The sequence below is a fragment of the Pithys albifrons genome, chromosome 9 (assembly GCF_047495875.1).
Source record: "Pithys albifrons albifrons isolate INPA30051 chromosome 9, PitAlb_v1, whole genome shotgun sequence".
In the NCBI taxonomy this organism is placed as follows: Eukaryota; Metazoa; Chordata; class Aves; order Passeriformes; family Thamnophilidae; genus Pithys; species Pithys albifrons.
In genome coordinates this window covers 2,567,608-2,586,704 of record NC_092466.1, presented here as the reverse complement: position 1 = coordinate 2,586,704, position 19,097 = coordinate 2,567,608, and the positions used below count along the sequence as shown (strand labels likewise).

The 19,097-nt window shown below is 51.6% G+C and overlaps 1 protein-coding gene across 1 annotated transcript in view; it reads left to right on the top strand.

The window, feature by feature from the left end:
• The first annotated feature begins 1,325 nt into the window (after positions 1-1,325).
• PTPRE (protein tyrosine phosphatase receptor type E) overlaps positions 1,326-19,097 on the top strand; it is a 112,374-nt gene continuing 94,602 nt past the window's right edge. Inside the window, exon 1 of the mRNA XM_071563827.1 lies at positions 1,326-1,406. The gene's annotated coding sequence lies outside the window, so the exon portion shown is untranslated. The remainder of the gene's footprint in view (positions 1,407-19,097) is intronic.

Sequence of the window (19,097 nt, the reverse complement as noted above, 5' to 3'; positions counted from 1 at the left end):
TTCTTGCTCTGAGATATCCTCTGGAAAGGAAAATTAATATGGTGTGTGTGGCTATGGGGGTTCTGGAAGTAATGAATGGAATCATTAAGGTTGGGAAAGGCTTCTAAGATCATTTGGATCCCTCCTGGGAGAGGGATTTCTCCTGCTGGGAGACTCTTCTTGCCCTGGGATATCCTTTGGAAAACTTAAAATAAATATATTGTGCAAAGATATGGGGGTTCTGGAAGTACTGAATGGAATCATTAAGGTTGGAAAAGACTTCTAAGATCACTTGGATCTCTCCTGGAGGATGGATTCCTTTTGCTGAGAGATTCTTCTTGCCCTGGGATATCCATTGGAAAACTTAAATATGGTGTGCAAGGGTATGGGGGTTCTGGAAGTAATGAATGGAATCATTAAGATTAGAAAAGACTTCTAAGATCACTTGGATCCCTCCTGGGGGATGGATTCCTTCTGCTGAGAGATCCTTCTTGCTCTGGGACACTTAAAATAAATATGGTGTGTATGAGTATGGGAGTTCTGTAACTAATGCATAGAATCATTAAGGTTGGAAAAGGCTTTTAAGATCACTTGGATCTCTCCTGGAGGAGGGATTTTCTTCTGCTGGGAGACTCTTCTTGCTCTGGGAGAGGCTTATTGTAGGGACTGGAGAAAAGATGTGCCTTCAGCCGCCCTGATTCTCGCCTATCCCTCCGTAATCCCCTCCTCCCTGTCCTACTTTTCCACCTGACGTTTCTATTCTGGCTCTCCGGGCCCGGTTCACGGGTCCGGTGCAGCCCCAGCTCCCGTCGGAGGGGACGGTGGGTACCCCAATCCTCAGGTGTGACCCCTCCACCCCAGGGCGGGGACACATTGCGGGTGGGATGAGCAGCGAGGGCAAGGCTCCTGGAGGCTGTTTGGTCCCCACAGCGAACTCCTGGACGCGAAGACAGGGATGCCGGGCAGGGGGCGGTCCAGCATCCCTCCCTCCCTCCCTGGTGATGCCCGCGGGCAGCGGGGCGCTCTCGGGGAGCCAGGAAGGAGCGGGGCGCTCCCAGAGCGCTCAAACAGCAGCTGTGGCGCGGGGGATACGCGGGGCTGTCTCAGCAGTGCGGTGACAGCCAGCGGTGCGGTGACAGCCAGCGGTGCGGTGACAGCCAGCGCAGCCCCCGCGCCGCGTCCCCGTTGCCCGGAGCCGCCGCCGCTGCAATGCGGGCGGTGTCCGCCAGACGGCGCCACGCCGGCCCCGCCGCTGGAGCGGGAGGGGAGCGGGATCGGGATCGGGATCGGGAGGAGGAGGAGGAGGAGGAGGAGGCGGCGGCGCAGGGAAATTTCCTGCCGGGAGCCGCCGCCCCGGCCCGCAGAGCGCCTGCCCGGGCGGCCCGGCCGCGGCCCCAGCGGCCCGCGGAGCCGCCGCGACCGCGCAGGTGAGCGGGCAGGGAGGGAGGGAGAGCGGGCACAGCCGGGATGCCGCGCCCGCAGGTGCGGGAGAGCCGCGATCCCGCGGGGAGCGGCCAGCGCTGCTCCCGGGGCTGCTGATCCCGGCGCTGCTCCCGGGGCTGCTGATCCCGGCGCTGCCGATCCCGACACGGACCGGCGGAGAGCGGCGCTGTCCGCGGCCGGCCCTGGCGCCAGCCGGGGTGACCCGGCGGCGACATCCCCGTGGCGACATCCCAGCAGTGACACCGCCGTGGTGACGCTCCCGGCCGGTGCCTCCTCGCCGGGTCAGTCGCACCGGGCGGGCTCGGGTGATGCGGGACGCGCCCGCAGCATCCCCGCGGCAAGGGCACGGCGGTGCTCCCGCATCCCCCCGTATCCCGCGCATCCCCCGGCATCTTCCCGAATCTCCCGGCATCCCCTCGCACCCCCCGTATCCCCCCGCATCCCTCGGCATCCCCCGCATCCCCCCGTATCCCCCCCGCATCTCTCGGCATCCCCCGCATCTCTCGGCATCCCCCCGCATCTTCCAGTATCCCCTCGCATCCCCCGGCATCCCCCGACATTCCCCGCATCCCTCGGCATCCCCCGGCATCCCCCGACATTCCCCGCATCCCTCGGCATCCCTCGGCATCCTCCCGCATCCTTCGGCATACCCCCGTATCCTCTTGCATCCCTCGGCATCCCCCGTATCCCCCGGCATCCCCTGCATCCCTTGGCATCCCCCGCATCCCCCCGCATTTCCCCGCATCCCTCGGCATTCCCGGGCATCCCCGGTGCCCGCCCTCATGCTCTGCCCGGTGAACTCTGCCCTGCCCAGGTGAGCGCGGCTGCGGCACGCGGAGCTCCGCTGAGCTGCGTGCGGGATGATGGGGCTGGATAGAAACTCTGCGAGCGTCTCTCGCCCAAGAGTAGTGTTGGTTAAACCTCCTGTGTTTCCATTCGTGCCGTTTATTAGTTTGCTTTCACCAGACTTTCAGGTGTCTCCCATCACCGGCTTTGCTTTTTCGCTGTAATCGCGGTTTGTGGGAAGTGTTGATGGGCATTTGCCGTGAGATGCAGCAGCGTTTTTTATTTGGGAAAGGCTGTTTCCTATTTGTTTCTAGTTTTTCGGTGAGGTTCCTCTCCATGTGGCTCGTTTCCATCGAGTGAAGTGCTTTGCTGTGCACTCAGCTGTGGAGCTTCTGTGTCTGATGTGGATGGGGTAGAGACTGCTGAGTTGAAAGAAATGACAGCTCTTATCAAGCTTTTTTTCCCCCTAAATAATGAGCCTTGGAAAGCAGAAAGAAAGAGGCTGAGAACTGGAAAGAATATTTGTTATGTGTGTGACAACAATCTTTACTTCTGCGTTTTGGGCTTGTAAATGGAAAATTAAAAAAGAAGTGAATTCTGATGAAAATTAATGACATTCAGCTGGAAACTGGGTGTGATTTAAAAGAATTTTGTGTGGATATAACGCACTTTCCTCATCCAGGAGGCACTTTAAGGTCCCAGTTAGTGTTGCTGGGGGATAAATGAAACACTGAAGTGCTGGTGTGGGAAGGTGCAGGTGGTTTGGGGCACCTGCTGGGTCCTCTTCTTGCCCAGGTGGAAGTTGAGCTTTGAGGAGTCCCTAACGAGGTAACAATGTCTAATTACTGTTGATGACGTGGTGGGATGGGCTTGTGGGAATAACCTGCCCGTGCTTTGTGCTCGGGGTGGTGGCACTGGGGAGAGAAAAGGGGCTGGGATGGAGGTGGGACACGTGGAGAGCGTCAGGGTGAGGTCTCCGAGGTGTGGATCCAAACAGCAGGAGTGGGAGCTCTGCATCGGGGCTGTGAAGAGCCTTAAGGTAAAAACGTTTGTTTTCTCAACTGACAGACTCCTTCAATTGTTTTAGAAATGTGGGAGAAGAAGGGAAGGAAAATAATGAAGGGAACACAATGGTGTGGGCGTAGTGTTTGGTTGCTTTAATTGGCTCTGTCTGTGCTTGCAAATAAAGCCCTTGCACAGGAGCTGTGCTGCTCCAGCCATCCCTGCTCTGCTGTGCCTGGCACACTCTGCTTGCCTGAAATGCAGGCAATATGTTCTTCCAAGTCCAAGATAAAATCTAAATTCCTGGTTGAAAAGCTTCCTGTGCCTCTGACACCTTTAATAAACCCAGGCATCTCTCTGTGCCTCTGAGCATTGTGCTGCTGCTGTTTGGGCTACAGTAATTTATCCTCAGCCTGTGCAGGTGCAAAGGGGGTAATTTTAGCACATTTGGCTCCTGGGTTGCTTTTGTATCTTGCTTTCTCTCCTGTTTCCACCTCACACGAGTATGTTTATCTGTCTGTTAGCAAGCTCAGGAGATGGTTTTCATCTCTGAGAGAAGGGCTGACCTTTGACTGAAGGGCTGTCTTGGATTTTCTTGCTCTTATTTCTCTTGCCTCGTCCTCTGTTTCATTCCCAGCTCCTGGTTTATAAAGCTTGGGGGGTGTCAGAAATGCACCGTGTGGACTGAAGTTGTGGGAAGCTGGAAAATGATTGTCTGGGGACTGGGCTGGTTCAGGGTCTGTGTGGGACCTTCCCCTCCTACTCTGAAGCTGAAGCAGAGGATGGGGCTGTGGTCCTTGTGTTGCTCCTTCCCAGCTGGAAGGTGACAGCAGGGATTTTTGGGGGTATTGAAGTTTGTTGGGTTTCTGGAGCTGTTGGTTTAGGGGCCAAAGCTGCAGAGCTGTGCTGTAAACTGACCTGATTTTAGAGTGTGTTCCAGGGGTGCTTTGACCAGTGTACTTGGTGACCTTTCTTGCTTTCATTTAAGAGGTTCTGTGGAGAAAACTGAGTGGACTTGGGTTGACAAACTGCCAAGTGAAATAGAGCTGTGGTGCATTTCTGCCTTGTCACAGATGTCCTTGGTGTTTTCTGGAGATACCATGAAATCCCAGAATGGTTTGGGTTGGGAGGGACCTCAAAGCCCACCCAGTGCCACCCCTGCCATGGGCAGGGACACCTCCCACCAGCCCAGGCTGCTCCAAGCTCTGTCCAACCTGGCCTGGGATGCTCCCAGGGATGGGGCAGCCACAGCTTCTCTGGGCACCTGTGCCAGGCCCTGCCCACCCTCCCAGCCAGGAATTCCTTCCCAGTGTCCCCTCCATCCCTGCCTCTGGCAATGGGAAGCCATTCCCACTAGTCCTGACACTTCCATACTCTTTCAAAAGTCCCCTTCCCACTCTCCTGTTACCAGTAAAGTGTTTCTATACTTCTCCATGCTTGATGGTGTCATGTAAATTTGTTCAAGGTTTTGGAGCAGGTCAGTTGAATGGTAGTGAAGAGTAAAAAGAGCCAAGACAAGTGTTGAGTGCTGTGGAGGATGAAATCCAGGAAGATCCCAGGGAACACTGAGTGTTTGCTGTGCTGATGGGAGCACAGCCCATCCCTCCTCACTGAGGGAGTGGGAGGTTCTGCAGGAGAAATGGTTCAATTCTATAGACCCCCTGAGGATTATGTGGGTCACTCCTTGCCATGGTGGGGTCATTTTGTGAGTGTGATGCTTTATTTCAGTCTCTATTTCCAAAATACTCTTCAGCCTGGAGTTATGGCAGGGCTTAAGAGCAGGTGGACATCTGAAGGTGGGATCAGAGCACTTGAAGGCCACCAGCTGTGAATGATGATGTTTTAGTGGAAAGAAACTTGCCTTGACATATGAAGTGAATTACTCTGTGTCTGGGCATACCCTGCAAGTTTCTGAGGGGAAGTGGTTGCAAACAGAAGTTTGTGCTCCCCGGGGCTGTTCCAACAGTGTCAGACAGGAAGGGACCGGTGGGGTGGTGGTGGCTGATGGTATCAAGTGTAAAAACTGTGGTGAGAACAGCACAGTGTGATGGTTCTGGTGAATCATCTGTGCAGGCTCCAGGTGGGTCCTTGCCCCTCATCCAGCACACTCTGGGCTGCTGCAGCTTTCCAGCTGCATCCTTGGGCATCCTTTGGGCATCCCCTGTGCTTTAGCAGCTGGTGAGGCACCTCAAGTGAGCAGTTCTGGGCTCCTCAATTCAGGAAGGACATTGAGGTGCTGAAGTGACTCCAGAGAGGGCACCAGAGCTGGTGAAGGGTCTGGAGCACAAGTCCCATGAGGAGTGCACAGGGGAGCTGGAATTGTTTACCCTGGAGAAGAGGAGGGTCCAGGGGGACTCCATCACTCTCCACAACCCCCTGACAGGAGGCTGTAGCCAGCTGGGAGGTGGCTCCTCCTCCCAGGCAACCAGCAGCAGGATGAGAGGACATGGTCTTAAGCTGCACCATGGGAAGTTTAGGTTGAACATTAGGAAGAAACTCTTCACAGAAAAGGGTGATTAGACATTGGAATGGGCTGCCCAGGAAGGTGGTGCAGTCACCATCCCTGGAGGTGTTTAAAGAAAGTGTGGACATGGCTCTGAGTGCCATGATCTGGTTGACATATGTGGTCATAGGTTGGACTCGATCTCAGAGGTCTTTTCCAACCTAATTGATTCTGTGATTGGGCATCCTTTGGGCATCCTGGTGGGCTGGGAAGTGGCAGTGCAGGAGCCCAACCCGAGGGCTGCCCTTGGGCTGCCTGCAGTGAGCAGATTGTTTCTTCCCAGGCACTTCATTCTTGATCTCTTGATCCAATATTAATGAAAGCAAATCCCTCTGCAGCCCACAGTGTACCCTGGGCCCCCCTGACAGGGGTGTAAATTGAGTTGCTGCATTATTAAAGAGCCCTGAATTGTGGTGGTGTGGTGGAGCATCTCTTATGAGTTCCCTGGACGTGGTGGAGCATCTTTTATGGGATCCCTGGATGTGCTGCTCGTTTTATGGGCTGGGAGCTGCTTAGGGAAGGATTGGGCTGTTGCTTTAGGTGATTTTGGCAGAATTCAGGCTGAGAAGTGGCAGCTCAGTGCAGGTTTTCTGCATCCCTTTCACTGGGATCTTACCTTTTTTTTCTCACTGCCTGTGCCCTTCTGCACAAGGTTTCATCCTGGTGCTGTTTTTGTCCTGTCTGATCTGTGTTGTATAACCCCAAATAGGATTCCAAATCCTATAAGGGTTAATATTTAAGGGGAAAATCCCCCTGCTTGTATTTATTGACAACTTCTGAAATGTCTTTTTTGGTTTGTCATACAAATGTATCTCACCCTTGTGTAAGCCAGAGCTGAAGTGAGAGCCTGGTAAGACCCAGATTAGGAGGAGCTCAGCAGCAGCATTTTGTTGGACTATTTGTACAGGATTTTATTTGAGAGTTTATTCACATTATGGAATGTATTTTTAAGGCCTGTGTGCAGTGTTGTTCCTTTTAATTCAGTCAACTTATTGCAGGTATAATAATAATAATAATAATTCCATCAGGGATATCCCTTTGCCTGCCCAAATCCTGTTTGTTGTCAGCAGAGGATGCCTCTCCCACATCTCCTGTCGAGCAGCACTGCCCTAAAAATGCCCTTTTCCCTTTGGCTCCTGGCAGTGAGTCAGTGCTGAAGTGGCAAAGCAAAGAGCTGGTGGCTGAGATCTGTCTGTATTCCAAGGTGTTTCCTGGCTGATGGAAGGAAGAAAAATGAAAGGAATTTGGCTGGGGTGGTTTGGTGCTTGCAGTGACAGCTGATTGTCATTGGAAATGTGGCACAACTCAGTCCTGGGGTTTTCTATCACTTTTATCCTCACTGCAAAAAGTGCTCAGTCTGAAAACTTGGCTTATCTGAGATTTCTTTTCTAATATAAAGTAATAGTTTTTAGTAAGAATGAGAGATCTGAGCAGGTAAAATCAAAGCCCAAAACTGTAAATCCAGTGGAGGTGGATTTAAACTAATAAGATATAAACTAATGAGATATAAACTAATAAAATATATGAGGGATGGAGTGGCAGTTTGGGGCTCCTGCTGTTGGGAAGAGGCAGCTCCTTGAGCAGGAACATGAGGGTGCCCCAGCAGCTGGCAGGAGCTGTGCCAGGAACAGCTGCTCTCTGAAGATAACACACAAAACCAGGGATGCAGCAACAGGAATCACAGGAGGAATGAAGGCTTGGAGAGGCTTGGGCTCAACAGAACTCTGAATTTTAGAGAGAGAGCAAATAGCAGGAGATTTACAGGGGAAGAAGGTGAAAAGTGTGTTAGTCCTGTCACTTAAAGGAGATCAGGACCAAAAAATGAGGTAAGCTGGAGGATAAACCTCCTACTTTTAGGTTTTGTTGCTCTGCAGGTACTGGAGGATAATTCAGAATGAATTCTCCAACTCCACATTCATGGTCTCAAAAGGGCAAGATCTTGCCAATGGATTTCAGGTTTCCTGAAGGTTGGATCTTCCTTTAATTATGGTGGGGTTTGAGGTTTCCTTTTCACTGCCACCAATCTCTCTCTCATCTGAAATAACTTTTAAGGGAAGTTTGGCTCAGGTGGAGCATTGATGTGGTTCCTCAGGGTGCCCCTGGCAAGGGGCTGCCTAAAGACCAGCAGAGCAATTTTGGTGCTGGAGCGGGGCCAGAGAAGAGCAACGAGGCTGGAGAAGGGATTGGATGTGGCACTGAGTGTCCTCTGAAACACCTCCAGGGACAGAGAATCCAACATGTCTTGATCCAACCCCACTGTGATCACCAGCCCAGGGCACTCTGTGCACTCTGTGCCCTGGGCTGGTGATCACAGTGGGGTTGGATCAAGGGTTGGACTTGATGATCTCAGAGGTCTCTTCCAACCCAAGTGAGAAGAGCAACGAGGCTGGAGAAGGGACTGGAGCACAAGTGCTGTGGGGAGAGGCTGAGGGAGCTGGGGGTGTTCAGCCTGGAGAAGAGGAGGCTCAGAGGTGACCTCAGCACTGTCTGGAACTGCCTGAAGGGAAGTTCTGGCCAGGTGGGGGTTGGTCTCTTCTCCCAGGCACTCAGCAATAGGACAAGGGGGCACGATGGGCTCAAGCTCTGCCAGGGGAAATTGAAGTTGGAGAGCAGAAAGAAATTCTTTTTAGAGAGAGTGCTCAGGGATTGGAATGGGCTGCCCAGAGAGGGGGTGGATTCCCCATCCCTGGAGGTTTTTCAGCTGAGCTTGGCCGTGGCACTGAGTGCCATGATCTGGTAAAGGGACTGGAGCTGGCCCAAGGGTTGGACTGGATGATCTCAGAGGGCTTTTCCAAACCAATCGATTCCATGATTTGAGTTCTCAGCCAGCACAACCGACTGGGGTGACCTGTGGCACAGGATGCTTTCAGACATCCCTTTCCTGTGGGTTGGGATGAGGACTGGTCAGTTGGGTTGGTTGTACAGAGCTGGTCCTTCCTGGCCTGTGATCTGAAGCCCAAAGGTTGTGGTGTCCTGTGGTGTCTGTGCATTCCCAAGGGTGGGAATTCCCAAGATGTGTCTTCTTTTCCCTTGGCTTTCACTCCCAGAATTTTTTACCTCCCTTGGTTCTTTAGTGGAATTCTTTACCCCAGACCAAAGACAGCTCTGATGAGTGAGGGCAAACCAGTGTCATCACAACTTAAGGCCAACAATCAGAGCTGGTGCTTAAAGACCCTCCTATTTTCAGTGTATTTGGGGAAGGATCTGTAAATATTTCCTCACCAAGAGCTGTAATTCTTCAGCTTCAGAGCAGTTTTCTCTACCAACCCTTCCTTCACTTTGCTTGCTGTTTCTTTTACTAAATCCCAATTTATTTGTCTTTTGCCCTTTAATCTTGTCATCTTTGCTGTTTGTTGGATGGTTATTTCCCTTTGCATCCATCCCTCCCTTAGTTCCTGCTGGATTTGCTGGGGATTGAGCCACAATGCTGTGCTTTTTTTCATGGCTATTCAGGATTTTCAGGAGCTGTTGATTTAAATAAGCCATAAATAATGTTTGCCCCATGATCTGGGGGGTTTGGGTGTCTCAGGCACTGAGTCTTCCTAATTGAGCTCTGGGTTTCATGAATCTATTCAATCAAGCTGCACAACATCCCTTCAAACGTTTAATTACTCGACAATGTTAATTTGTCTGCAGTTGGCCTTGTCCTAATCTGATCCAATTGGGCAAAGTTTGCAAACTGCCAGCGAGAGCAGCGTTGTGGGGGAAGAGCTTTCATCTTGCAGGAGAGAAGCCTTTGTGTAAGCAAGTTCAAATGATAGATGCTTTTCCTCTTAAATACAGGGATGAGCTTAAATGGGTTCACCTTCTCATTTTGTTTGCAGATGTCCAAAGCTCATTAATCTCGAGTCAAACTACCTGCCCTGCTGCTTCAAATTGCTTTTAAATTACACATGTGCTGATCAATCTTGAAAAGGCCAAATTAAAAACTCGGCTGAGGGCACTTTTCAAGGCCAGGGATACAACACTTCATTCTAATCTGCTTTTCCCAGGCCAGCCTCCCTCCTCCAGCTCTGCTTCCCGGCAGGACTGGGGGGCAGAGGAAGTTGTAGAGACTTCGAGTTTCTGGGAAGGGAGAGAGGAAAGGAAAAGCTGGAAATGGGGAACTATATTTAAATAATGACCTATTTGCACTGCTGAGTTTGAACTGTTAGAAACAGGTTTAGTTGGTGGTGAGATAATTGGTGTTATTGTGGCATTTTTCAGGGAGAAACCTCAATCCTGGAGGTGGTTTTGGGCCCCTCAGGACAAGAAAGGCATTGAGGGGCTGGAGGGGAGGGGAAGGGGCTGGGAAGGGGCTGGAGGGGAGGGGAAGGGGCTGGGAAGGGGCTGGAGGGGAGGGGAAGGGGCTGGGAAGGGGCTGGAGGGGAGGGGAAGGGGCTGGGAAGGGGCTGGAGGGGAGGGGAAGGGGCTGGGAAGGGGCTGGAGGGGAGGGGAAGGGGCTGGGAAGGGGCTGGAGGGGAGGGGAAGGGGCTGGGAAGGGGCTGGAGGGGAGGGGAAGGGGCTGGGAAGGGGCTGGAGGGGAGGGGAAGGGGCTGGGAAGGGGCTGGAGGGGAGGGGAAGGGGCTGGGAAGGGGCTGGAGGGGAGGGGAAGGGGCTGGGAAGGGGCTGGAGGGGAGGGGAAGGGGCTGGGAAGGGGCTGGAGGGGAGGGGAAGGGGCTGGAGCAGCAGGAGGGGCTGAGGGAGCTGGGGGGGCTCAGCCTGGAGAAAAGGAGGCTCAGGGGGCACCTTCTGGCTCTGCAATCCCTGCCAGGAGGGGGAGCCTGGGTGGGTGTCAGGCTCTGCTCCAGGGAACAGGGACAGGAGGAGAGGGAACAGCCCCAGGTGGCACCAGGGGAAGTTCAGGTTGGATATTGGAGAAAATCCCTTCCTGGAAAGGGCTGTCCAGCCCTGGCACAGCTGCCCAGGGCAGGGGTGGAGTGCCCATCCCTGCGGGGATTTCAAAGCCCTGTGGATGTGGCACTTGGGGACATGGTCAGGGGTGGCCTTGGCAGTGCTGGGGATGGTTGAAGTCAATGATCTTGGAGGGCTTTTCCAACCTAAACAACTTTCTGATTGTATCCCACTGTGAGTCCCTCATGTTTCCCCTGAGCACAGCATGGCTGGTCCTGGGACACTCAATGATCTGGACACTCAGACCCTTCACTTTTTCTCTTTTAATATCTTTGATTAGTGACCTGCAGAAGTTCTTTACAAGTTGTGTGTGCTTGTAACTTGAGCTGTCAGGTACTGAAGAGGCTTCAGAATTGCTGCACTCCATCCAGCCATGATCCCTTGAAATGCAGCCTCATTTACTGGGATCTTCTGAGGAAGAAACCTGAGTAATTCCCTTGACAGCCCTCTGAGCACTCAGAACTTCCTCTGTGAACAGTTTTTGTTTTCAGGAATCAATCCTGTGCAGGGTGTTGGTGCTGACCACGTTCTTTGAGGGCACTGATGCTCTGGGGCTGTTACTGAGTGAGATCTGAAGAGGGACAGACCATCCCTGAGCTCTTTGTCCCAGGGCACCACATCCCCAAGGGGGACTGGGGCACCACTGGGAGCTGTGATGGGACCAGCTCTGGAGTGTGGGAAAGGAAAGGAAGGAGCCCTCCCTGTGGGGTTTGCAGGACCATGCCCAGCTGTCCAGGGGCCAGGGAAGGGAGGACACAGTGTTGGGTCCATTTTCCAGCTGGAAATCCCTTCACAGCTGTGTTGGGTTTTGCACTTTCCTGAATTTATGTATATTTGAAACTCTTGAATTCCATGAACTTCTCCTGGTCTCCCAGGGCTGAGCACAAACCATGGTGTTGCCTCATGCTGTTGCACAGCCCCGTGTCCTTCCACCAGTGCTTTGGGCACCTTTTGTCACCTTAAATGACCATGTTATTGTGCAAAGACATGATGCAAAGTTGCTGGATGTGTGTTGATTCCTTTAACTCATTCCTCAATGCAGTGTTGGTGGGTGCCTGTCCTGCCCTTGCCCCCCCTCCTCCTGCTCTCACTCCTTGTTGCATCCAAGTAATTAATCTTCTTATCACTGATTGATCTGCCAGGTTTGATTTTCATTAAGCTGCTTGTAAAATAAAAGCTGTCAGGAACTCAGATGTGTGAGAGTTGCTCTGCCTGGAGGTGAAGCTCTGAGTTCTCCTCCTCGTGCCACATGTGGTGCCCTGTGATGCCCATCCCCTGGTTGTGGAGGGGAGCACCCTCTTTGCACCAAACACCAAGTGAGGGCCTGAGGTGGTTCAAGTGGTTTCCAAGTGTCTGGGCTGCGTTACAGGAACTGCCATCTCCTCATTGACTGCTCTGTGTGGGTGTGTTTTGTGGTGGCCAAGAGACAGAGGCTGCTGTTTGAAGGTGGGGACAGCAGATGGGCTGGTAGATATCTGGTGGTAAACTTGGTGGAAGGATTGCTTTGGAGACAGTCCTTTTAGAAAGCACATTAATGGAAAATGTCTGTTCTGCCTTTTAAAAATCTTTTAGAAGAACTGCAAAAAGCCAGAAGACTTGGCTGGCAAAGAATATGTCCTTTTGATGGTACTTTTGTGCTTGGGGTCTTATGCATTATTAAAGGTGGACAAATTGAAGACTAAGCATTTGATTTGATGATCTTAGAGGCCTTTTTCAACCTCAGTGATTCTGTGATTCTGAGGTCAGTGGGCAGTAGGTGCTGCACTGCAGCTCCTGCATGTGGGGCATCCGAGTTAAAGTGGGAGCTGGGCTATTCTCTCCTCCTCCCAGAGTTGGATTAACAAGGAGAGTGAAAGCTCTGCAGCCTCTCAGAGGAGTTGTCCTCTTCACCAGTGTGTGGGTGGGCACTTCATTGTCTCCCTGGGCTGGCAGGGGCTGTGCCCTGCCTGCTGCCCTGCCAGGGGCACTGGGTGTTTGCATTGCATGCACAGAGGGCAGGATTTCTGCACATCAGAACTGGGTATTCACACTGACTGCATTAACACACCTGCTTTTGCCCTGAGCTGAGTGCAAACTCAATGGCTGAGGGAGTTTTCCAGCTGTTGTGTCCATGTAGGAGGCACAAAGCTGTTCCTGCCAACCTCAGGTGTGCTGTTTAATGCTGTGTCTCTTCAGGATTAATTTAATGTATATTGATGTGTTTGCAGAAGAACAATATTTGTGAATGCCACATGATAAAAGCTCCCAGGAACACGATACATTGCAACTGTAATGTTCATGTATTTCCCAGTTTATAACCTTGCTCTGTGAGCTCTCCAGCACCGTACACTGAAACTGGGAGGTTGGTTTGCTTAAGCTCAGTCTTCAATGGGATGGAGTTCAACAAGGCCAAGTGCAGGTCCTGCCCTTTGGCCACCCCAAGCCCTGCAGTGCTCCAGGCTGGGCACAGAGTGGCTGGAGAGCAGCCAGGCAGAGGGACCTGGGGGGACTGAGGGACAGGAAGCTCAACAGGAGCCACCAGTGTGCCCAGGTGGCCAAGAAGGCCAATGGGATCCTGGCCTGGATCCAAACTAGCGTGGCCAGCAGGCCCAGGGCAGTGACCCTTCCCCTGGACTCTGCCTTGGGGAGGCCACACCTTGACTGTTGTCTTCAGTTCTGGGCCCCTCAGTTGAGGCAAGAGATTGAGGGGCTGGAGCGGGGCCAGAGAAGAGCAACGAGGCTGGAGAAGGGACTGGATGTGGCACTGAGTGTCCTCTGAAACACCTCCAGGGACAGAGAATCCACCATGTCTTGATCCAACCCCACAGAGTGCCCTGGGCTGGTGATCAGAGTGGGGTTGGATCAAGGGTTGGACTTGATGATCTCAGAGGTCTCTTCCAACCCAAGTGAGAAAAGCAACGAGGCTGGAGAAGGGACTGGAGCACAAGTGCTGTGGGGAGAGGCTGAGGGAGCTGGGGGTGTTCAGCCTGGAGAAGGGGAGGCTCAGAGGTGACCTCAGCACTGTCTGGAACTCTGCCTGAAGGGAAGTTCTGGCCAGATGGGGGTTGGTCTCTTCTCCCAGGCACTCAGCAATAGGACAAGGGGGCACGATGGGCTCAAGCTCTGCCAGGGGAAATTGAAGTTGGAGAGCAGGAAAAACTTCTTTACAAAGAGAGTGCTCAGGCATTGGAATGGGCTGCCCAGAGAGGGGGTGGATTCCCCATCCCTGGAGGTTTTTCAGCTGAGCTTGGCCGTGGCACTGAGTGCCATGATCTGGTAAAGGGACTGGAGTTGGCCCAAGGGTTGGACTTGATGATCTTGGAGGTCTTTTCCAACCCAATCCATTCTATGATTCTGTGATTTAGTAGGTAAAGAAGGGGGTACTGTAGGGGTAACTTGGACAACCTTTGGGCTTCTGCTCTGTATAAGAGTCCTTCTTGTCACTTGTCCTGCCTGGTCACTCTGATGAGGGAAGGGAGATGGGAGATAAACTGGTTGAGTTCCAGTGTTAGATAATGGACATTTCATGCATTTATTCGTTCTATCCACAGATAGAGGTTGAGTCTTCCCACCAAAAGAAACTTCTCAAAGACTAAAATGCTTTCCATGTACTATTTCTAGGATACAAATAACAGCCCTCACCTTATAGACAAAGGTCAAAGACATGAGTGGTTTGAATGGGAGTAAAACCAGGTGGGATTTTAAGATTTGATTAGAAGTGGAACTTCAACCTCTTGTTTAATTCCCAGGGGTGGAAGGGCCTTGTGTGGGGAGCAGAGATGTTGGGAAAGGCAGGATGAAGGAACCAGGAATTCAAGTGAGGGCTGTGATGGAGTGGCAGGTGGGCAGGGTGATGGCAATGCCACCTAAAGGGCAGGGTTGGACAGTGGGTTTGCAGGGTCCTGTCTCTGCTCCTCAACTTCTGAGGATCACCAGGTTAGGGCAGAAGGTGCAGCTGCTGAGGGTGATGGGTGTTGCCATTTCTGCTTTGCACGATGAGAACCCTTATCCAGAGAACACCTGGCACGTGGATCCCTCTGTGCATAAAAGGCTTTGTCAGAAAAGTGATTTTTAGGGCAAGTTTTGCCCTCCTTTCTCACTGACTTGGATCTGGCTGTGCCTCTCTCTCAGGTAACCTCATTTCCCGACCTCTTTTCCTTTCCAGACGTGTCACAGCTTTGATGGCAGTTACTGAGAGTTGCTTCAATGTGCAAGAACAAAACCAAAAAGCTGAATTTTTAAAGAAAACATTGTCTTTCTCTGGAGTGTTTTCCCCTGGGGGTGCCATCTGTGGATGTCTGGAAGGCCTTGCCTTGCAGAGCCACAGACCCCCATTGTGTTGGTCAGTTCTGGAGCTCGCTGGTCACAGGGTGCCCAACACTGGGGCTATTCATGGGAGCTGCTCCCAGGGCTCACAGCAACCTTTATCCCTGCAGAGAAAGCAGAATTCTCCTCAGGGACAGAAGCAGCAAAGCTCAGAGGGGAAAAATGCCCCTGTTGAGCACGGATTTGTTTCATCCCATCAGCGGCGAGGAGGGAGCGTAGGGAAGTCCCTCAGCCAAAGGCAGGTGACAACAACTTCTGAATTTCTGGGGCTTTTGGGTGTGTTTTGTGTCTGTGAAGTTGATTTTTCTCTGAATCTCCTCAGTTCAGGAGGGCAGAATGCTGTTCTTAAAGACTGGTGTTTTTATGATGATTTTATTTAAAAATACAGCATTAATTCTAAGTGTTGATGAGTTGTATCTATGGAGTATAAACGAGGCAAAACCCTGCTGTGTGCTCAGGGGGAAGGGGAACTTTTGGAGCTCCTTTCAGCCTGAATCATCCCAGTGATGCAGCACATAAACATCAGCAGCAGTGCTGCTTTTGCTGGGGATTGGTGGCGTGTCAGGGTTTGCCACGGAGGGATTTGCAGCAGGCAATAAATGTGCAAAGGGATTAAAGAGATCCTGTTAATTTTCAGGGCCGGAGAGAAACAACCCTCAGAAACCACCCCAGAGGCACTTGGGGAATTTCGGACTCTGTGTTTAAGAACTCCCATGGGAAGCTCTTAAAACCACCAGGTGTTTTGTAGCTTTTTATGTCTCCCTGGAAACATATAAACAATTGCATCACATCGCTGCTCTTTGATCACAGGCTTGAAATGCTCTTGTTTAATTGCAGCAGGGGATGTTTGGTAATAGGAGTTGGGGAAACAGTGGGGCCTTAAGATAACTTCAAAATCATGGTAAATATGCAATCAGTTCTAGTTGTTCTGGGCTATTAAGCAGAGGCAATTGGGGATTGTTGTGGTAAATTGAATTTTGGGATTATTGGCACAGCAGTGTTGGTGAGTTTCTTTAGTTTGGGTTGTTTGGGGTTTTTCAATATAAATTTTTTTAATAAATAATTATGAGCAAATTTAAATAATGGGACAAGACCCCTGTTTGTGGCCCCAAAGGGGAGATTCCTCTGGAGCAAATCCCCACAGCCCACGTTGCTTGGCATTCTTTGGCCCCTGTTAATTCTGGTTCTTTTTTTTTTTTCTCCAATTCATGCAAACACCATAAAATGCATTTCCACTGACGTGTCTCTCTGTAGGAAGAACAGGCAAACAAGGCCTGGCCTGTTTATGGATTTCTGGAATGCTAAAATCTTTTGTGTGCTTTGTTCCCAAGCAAACAAAGTCGGGACAATGGGGGAGGGATGTTGTTATTGGGCCTTTGGGACTCTTCCACTGCACTGAATTTTGAAATGGCCTTTAATAGGTCTGTCCTGATATCCTGAGCAGCAGCAGAGAACTCCAAGTGGGCAGCTGGCTCTCCTTGGTTTGGGAATGACTCACTTGGTGGGGTTGTCTTGAGGGTCTGTCCATGAGCTTTTGGCCAGGGAGGATCAGATTTAAAATCTGTGTTGGATCTTCCACTTGGGTCTGAAAGAACAAGGAACCTCCATCGTCCTGGATCCTACAGGAGACTGAAATTGTCTGTCCATGAGCTTTGACCAGGGAGGATCAGAGTGGAAAAGCTGTCTGGGATCTCCTCAGACTGGAAAAGCGGTCTGGGATCTTCCACTTGGGTCTGAAAGAACAAGGAACCTCCATAGTCCTGGATCCTACAGGAGACTGAAATCATGTCTGGCCATGACCTTTGACCAGGGAGGATCAGATTTAAAATCTGTGTTGGATCTTCCACTTGGGTCTAAAAGAACAAGGAACTTTCATAGTCCTGGATCCTAGAGGAGACCAAAATTGTCTGTCCGTGAGCTTTTGGCCAGAGAGGATCAGATTGGGAAAGCTGTCTGGGATCTCGGCAGCCTGGGAAAGCTGTCTGGGATCTCGGCAGCCTGGGAAAGCTGTCTGGGATCTCGGCAGCCTGGGAAAGCTGTCTGGGATCTCGGCAGCCTGGGAAAGCTGTCTGGGATCTCGGCAGCCTGGGAAAGCTGTCTGGGATCTCCCACTTGGGTCTGAAAGAACAAGGAGAATCCATAGTCCTGGATCCTGGAAGGGAAGCTCTTGGCCAGCATTTGAGCCCATCAGAGCAGCTTTGCTGCCTGGGTTTAATTCAGCAGATTTGGGCCCTTTTCCAGGGTTGTTTTTCCAAGAGAAGGAAGAACTGCCTTGCTGGGAGAGCTGAGCAGTGGTTGTTGTGTGTGGGTGGGCTCTGTCTGGGTGATGTTCTGCCTCATTTCCCCTCATTCCTTTGGGAGAGACCTTCTCATTGTTGGTGTCTTCAGGAACGTTTTTACTGGTAACACTGAAAAGAAAAATTCTGCTGCTTTTCATGTTCCTTTCACAATGTTTCTGCACAACAAATGGAACAGATTTATGGTGTGCTCTCGCTGAGTTGACCTCAGTTGCCCATGGCCCATGAGGACCAGCCAGGAGCCAACAAAGCCTGTGCAGACTCTATTCCAGCAGTGCTTCTGCTACCCTGGAAATGAAGTATTTATTGGTGGTGTGAAATAATTCATGCCATTGTGAGTATGCTGGTCATGTCTAAGGACGTGGACCTGCTGGAGCAAGTTCAGAGGAGGCTTTGGAGATGATCCAAGGGCTGGAGCGAGGCTGGGATTGCTGGGGGGGCTCACCTGGAGAAGGGAAAGCTCCGGGGAGACCGGGGAGCCCCTTGCGGGGCCTGAGGGGGCTCCGGGGAGACCTGGGAGCCCCTTGCGGGGCCTGAGGGGGCTCCAGGGAGACCCGAGAGCCCCTTGCGGGGCCTGAGGGGGCTCCGGGGAGCTGGAGAGGGACTGGGGACAAGGGATAGAGGAACAGGACACAGGGAATGGCTTCCCACTGCCAGAGGGCAGGGCTAGGTGGGATATTGGGAAGGAATTGCTGGCTGGAAGGGTGGGCGCAGGCCCTGGCACAGGTTGGGCAGAGAAGCTGTGGATACCCACAAGCAGCAAAGGCCTTTCTAAGCCAGTTGATTCCCAGCTCTGTGTTTACAGCTGAGTCTGTTGGTGGGGGCACATCTGACCACCAGTTCTTGAGGGGAAAAGTTCAGCTGAAACACAGGCTCTGTTAGTGGGACTTTTGAAGAACACCAAGTCACAGAGAGTGTTTTCCTTATGGAAAAACAGACACTGTGTGCAAGCAAACTGGGCCAAGCTCACCAGTGCTGAAGGAGTGGAAGAGACTGGGGCAGTTGAAGAGCCCCTGGAGAGTTTGGACTTTCAAACCCTGTCATTTTTGGACTTCACTGTGTAAAAATGTGTGTGATGCTCTGGAAGTTTGTTACAGATCACAGACTATTCAGAGTTGGAAGGACCCACAAGGATCATCGAGTCCAACTCTTCGGTCAATGGCCCACACAGGGGATTGAACCCATGACCTTGGCATTATACAACCAAGTTTTAACCAACTGAACTAAGTTGTGACAGTCTGGAGGTGACAGGAGTCCCTGTATTGGTTGTCATCCTCAGCCCTGAGGAACTCCTGGGGAGATCTCAGGGGATGTATCAGTGTCCACCCTGTGTTGCAGCTCGGAGTTGTACAGCTCTTTCTTCATCACCATTTGCAAAATTGATTCCAGTGAAATCCTGTATTTTTGTAAGAGATGTCTCTCTTTTCATTTCACCCTCCCACTGGTAGTTTTTGTTTGGCATCTGGATTTCTGGTTGTTTATCCAGTCTTTGAACATGAACATCTGACTTGCTCCTGGAGCCAGCAGTAATAATGACTCAGGGGGGGAGTGAAGTTCACCCTTTTTTTGGGATATTTGCACAGAAGAACAGCTGAAATCAGCAAAAACTGATACAAGTCTGAGTTTTCATCTCCCACATTAGACAAACAGTGGTTCTGGTTTCTACAGGAAGGACTTGGGGCAGCAGCACTCAAGCAAAAAGGTCAAACCCTGTAGCACAAATCCAAAACACTCAAATGAAGGAAATGTTGGGTAAATGCAAACATGAATTGCTCCCTGGGGGCAGCAACTTTTATTTATCCCCTCAGTGTTGCAGAAAACAAACTTGGAACCAGGTTCTGCCCCTTTCCCCTTCCCCCCCCCGCCCCCCCCGGGTTCTGCCCCTTTCC